This window comes from Sciurus vulgaris, assembly GCF_902686455.1.
Source record: "Sciurus vulgaris genome assembly, chromosome: 1".
Classification (NCBI taxonomy): domain Eukaryota; kingdom Metazoa; phylum Chordata; class Mammalia; order Rodentia; family Sciuridae; genus Sciurus; species Sciurus vulgaris.
In genome coordinates this window covers 22,908,461-22,914,113 of record NC_136461.1, presented here as the reverse complement: position 1 = coordinate 22,914,113, position 5,653 = coordinate 22,908,461, and positions in this window count along the sequence as shown.

Sequence of the window (5,653 nt, the reverse complement as noted above, 5' to 3'; positions counted from 1 at the left end):
TGAAAAGCCAAATGGCACATAAAGATTGAAAATAAAAGGACCAAAAAATTACTCATGGTAAATACAGACCAAAGGAAGAAGCAGACCAATGTTAATATCACAAAATCCAAATTAAAGCAAAAGAACATTGAGAGGAAGAGAGAGGCCCACAGGCTGACGAAAGTCCACAATCCTCCCGAAAGATGCAAAGACGCATGGATCTGTATGCTTCTGAAAAGGTGCTTGGGAAGATACAAAGCAGGAACTTAGAGAGAGACATAAAGGGAAAATCGACGAGTGCACCACAATGATGTGAGGTGTAAAAACGCATCACTGAGAAACTGATCCAGTCGGTGAGAAATAATTTAAAATATTGTAGAGAATAATGAGGACCAACTCCTGCCGGCATCCATCCCCCAACTCAGACTCCTGTACGGCTGAGGATGGGAGTGGACGCCGTTTTCCTGGTGTCCTAATGTCGGGTTGTAGCTGGGGGCAGTTTCTCCCTCTTAAGGCAAGATCAGAAAGGCAGATGCGAGGCAGAGGCCACTGTCCATTCCCTTAGTCCATTGCTGCTTCTAAGCACAATCTCCAGCCACTGAGTGTTTGGCATCAATGTTTGTCCCCAGTGCTGTGGGTGTTGGGGGCATGCAGCAATGGCAGTGTTCACGTCCGGATATCTACTCTGTTACCACAAGGGACACTTGTCAACGTGGCTCCAGTGATTATGTCCTAGGCTCAGCCCAGAGTCCACCTCTACAGCAAACCTACTCTTGCCTATGGGGAACACCCAGTGCCCTATATTAAACTTCATTTTGCTTAAAATACCTGGAGCAGTTTCTTTTCTATAAAAATACACTGATTTTTATAGATTTAAGTTACCATAGATTACATTTTATATTAAGTTACCATAGACTACAGATTTGAAAAATGTGATTTAAAAGCTTGAGTTAATATAGAGAGAGACAATAAAAGCTTACACTCTTAAACTGATAATGTGCTGTTATTTTTCAAGCAGACGACAAACAGTGACAATGTATCACAACAAACTGTGACAATGTATCAGATCAGAGAGGAAATCTTAAGACTTCTCAAGAAAGATCAATGTTATAGAGATCATTTTATCTGACTGCAATTCAACTTTTTAATTTCAATTTTTAAAAAAATTTGACGGTTAAACACAAACTTCCAAATTATTCATGAATCGAAGAGTAAATTATAGTGGAAATTATAAAATATTTACAATTGAATGACAAATAAGAACTCCACCTTTAACTATTCAAGGCTTATAGGATCAGGCTAAAGAAATACTTAGAGAAAAATGTATAGCACTAAACGATTTAATTATAAACAAGCTGGGTGGCACATGTTTGTAATGCCAGTGACTCTGGCAGCTGAGGCAGGAGGGTTACAAGCTCAAGGTCAGCCTGGGCAATTTAATGAGACCCTGTCTCAAAAAATAAAAAAAATAATTATAAGTGAGATGAGCGTTCAGGTCAAGAAAGAATTAAAAGAACAAAAGTAAACCAAAGGAAGTGGAAGAAAGTAAATAAGAAAGGTAAGAACAGAAGATAATGAAATAGAAAAAACAATGACAGCAATAAAAAACAGAGATAACAAATGAAACAAGAATCTAGTTCTTTGAAAAAGAAAAACTAGAAAGACTGAGCAGGAGCGAATGGACAGGATTAGGAATTGTAAGGGGAAAATAACTCTGATACAATGAAGATATTGTGAGATCATTTATCTCTGTGCCATTAAATTTGAAAACCTAGATAAAATGACAAACTCTAGAAGAATATTAATTACTAAAATTGTTCAAAAAGAGATAGAACTGAAAAAACTAATAGTCATTTAATAAGTTGAGAGGCACCCAGTTGTTTTCCAGTGAATTTCTCTTGTGTTTGTCAGCTTTTCATAGCTCTGACTGAAATATTTGACAAGAACAACTTAAAAGAGGAAACGTTTAATTTGGGGCTGAAGGTGTCAGAGACTCAGTTCATGGTAGGCCAACTCCATTGCTCTGGACCTGGATAGTGGAAGGGCGTAGCAGAGGAAAGCTGCTCAGTTAGGCAGCCAGGAAGCACAGAGAGAGGAGAGAAGGAGGGAGGGAGGGAGGGAGGGAGGTGGAGATTGAGGATGCTGGAACAACACATCATTCCTCAAAGCCACACCCCCAGTGAAAAACCTTACCCCAGTTACACCTTACCTGCCTACAGTTGCCACCCAGTACAATGGTCCTTTCAAATTATCAATCAATCAAATAGATTCATCTACTGATTAGGTTTTCAGTTCTCATAATCTAATCATTTCACTTCTGAACATTCCTTCATCGTCTCACACATGAACTTTTGGGGCACAACTCATACCCAAATCATAACATAAAAACACACCAAATTTTCAAGGAATAGAAAATCTGTATCAGGGACACACTGTTCTAGAGACCAGAAAAAGTGAGAAATCTAATTCATAGTATAAAGATACTACAACCTTGATAGTAAAACTAGAAAAGACTGAGTAAGAAAATACTATTTGCTTATCTTCCTTATAAATAAAGATGCAAAATCCTGACTTATATGTATCAAATCAAATGTAGTAGTATTTTTAAAAACAATATGTCATACTGAAGTAGGAGTTATATTATGAATGCAATGATGATTTGACATTAGAAAATTCTATCAATGTATCTTATCATATTAATCAATTTAAAAAGAAAACCATCAAAGATATGAGAACACATAAAATTCAAGATCCATTAAAAATATACATTTAAGACCAATTAATGAAAAAAATATGCAATAACAATAGGAGAAAGGAAATTTCTTAATCTAATGTATATTTACCAAAAAATCTGTAGAAAAAATAATATCTAACTGTGAAACTACTAAATGTTTCTATTTAAGTCAAGAACAAGACAAGATCCCCACACAGTTATTCAATATTGTACCAGAAGCTCCAAAAAATGCAATAAAACAAGAAAAATAAATGACTTATGACTTATCTGATGTAATCTACCCAAAAGATATAAATGAGAAGGGGTTTATCAGTCTGATACAACACATGATGGAATTGTCATTATTTACAGACCACCTCATCATATAGATATACTCACTTTAAAAAGTATCAGCAGACAAATTACTAGAATTAATAAGAGAATTCAGGAAAATTCCTTGATGCAAGGTCAACAAAACAAGTTGCCTTCTTTTACATTAGTAACAACCTAGGAACCAACCAACAAAGTGACAAAAAATATGAAATGCAGACTAACTGAATAAAAATGTGCAATATTTTGATTAAGAAAAATCATAGAAATGAAGCCCAGCACGGTGGAGCACACCTGTAATCCCAGTAGCTCTGGAGGCTGAGGCAGGAGGAAAGCAAGTTCAAAGCCAGCCTCAGCAAAAGAGAGGTGCTAAGCAACTCAGTGAGACCCTGTCTCTAAATAAAATACAAACTAGGACTGGGGATGTGGCTCCTTGGAGTGCCCCTGAGTTCAATCCCCGCTACCCCCCCCCCAAAAAAAATCATAAAAACAAAGACCTGAAAGAATGGACAGAAACATGTCATATTCATGAATGAGCAGACTCAGTATTAAAAATATTGAATGATGCCTCTAATCTGTAAATTCAATGAAATTAGAAGTCCCAATAGAATTATTCAGGGAAGTTGGCAAACTGATTGATTCTACAGTTCATATGGAAGAAAGTAGATAGTTAAGATAATTAAGAAAGGTAGGAACAAATGCAGGTGAGTGAGTAGAACCTGCACCCCAGATTTACAGATTCATCAAAATTCCATGGAATTAAAACAATAGTATATTGGTCTGCAACAGACAAATGGACTAATGGAATGGAACAGACAACTAAGATATAAATTTGTGTCTTAATGGGAACCAGGTGTACAGCACAGTTATTGTAATGTGTCAATGGAAAAAACAGCTAATAATGGGGTGAAAGGCACTGGGCCAGAATCTGGGCAAAACCTTAGTATTTTATTATTATTTTTCGTACCAGGGATTGACCCCAGGGGTGTTTAACCACTGAGCCACATTCCCAGTCCCCTTTTTTTGTATCTTATTTAGAGACAGGGTCTCACTGCATTGCTTAGGACCTCTCTAAGTTACTGAGGCTGGCTTTGAACTTATGATCCTCCTGCCTCAGCCTCTCTAGCAGCTGGGATTACAGGCATGTGTCACCTGACCCAAGGGGAGCTCTTCTTACTGTGGCAGTTATTTCCTCAGAACAGTAATTCTGGTTACTGGTGACATCACATCTCAACTCTTACCTCATTTGGAGTCCTGAGAGTCAGATCATGACAGATTTCAATAAGGACAATCATATAACTCCCTCATTAAAAAAAACAGAACGAAACAAAACAAAACTTTATTTTTTAGAATGGTTTTTAGATTTGCAGGAAAAAAAAATTGGAAGATAAACACAACGAATGCCCATATACCCTACATTGTTTCTCTTAATATTAGCGTGGTGTTTTTATTTGACATTGAATTGAGATACATCTGTATTGGTGTATAGATCAAATTCATTCAGTCTAACTGGAGTAGTATTCCCTGGGTCTGGAAGTTTTCATGGCCTGTCGGTGCACAGACTTAAAGTGCTGGGGATTTCGGGCCCCCTCAAACTTAATGGGAGGAACATCATTTGGTTCTCAGTGTTAAGAATCAATCTATCGGTGAATAATGGCAAACTGAATGTAAAGGCTGAGTCTCTGGGATGCCAAAATAAAAGTTTAGTTGATAGAAGAAGGCAGAAATTGGGAGGGACTATCAAGGGAAGTTATTCATCCACACGGAGAAGAGTCAAAAGATAGAATCCAAAGAAGAAACAGACACTTAAGATTATCCTCAGGGATAACAAAAACCAATAGAAAAGCTAGAAATGTAAATATGAAAAATAAAAAACTGGGAGGAGAAAAAGGGGAACGCGGGGTTAATTATATCACCTCAATAAACCGGGGCGGGGTCACATGTCTGTAATCCCAGCAGCTAGGGAGGCTGACGCAGGAAGATCGCAAGTTCAAAGCCAGCCTCAGCAATTTCCTGAGGCCCTAAGCAACGCATCCAGACCCTGTCTCAAAATTTAAAAAAATAAAAAGGGCTGGGGATGTGGCTCAGTGGTTAAGCGCACCTGGGCTCAATCCCTGGTACCATAAAAAAAGTCAATAAAAACTGATAAAATTAATAAATTTAGTAATAGAGGCATAAGTATATCATTCACAGTTATGAATCAAGCAAACCAAAGCAATATACACGGTTAAAAAAATTTTGTTCCCTAGAGCTGGGTTTGAATGTGCATTGCCAGCTACATAAATTATATTTAAAATAATAATATTAGAATAAATAATTAGGCAAAAAAAATCTAGATCTAATTTTGATAGTCCCCTAGGGGCTCAGGCGCTGTCACTCTGCCAACACCAAACGATCGAGATCGGGTTTAAACTCAGCAGGCATTCAAAGACATTCAACGCCTAGGACCCCTGGCGCATGCGCCCATCAACCCCTGCCCTGGCGGGATTGGCACCTCCTCCGGGAAGCCCTCTGGAGGGAGGGAGCGCCCTCTGCTGGGGAGGGAACGCCGGCACCCCAAGGGAGCCGCCTTTTGCGTATCACCAAGGACTCCGCCCCCAGCCTGCTCCAAGGCGGGGCTCCCCGACTTCA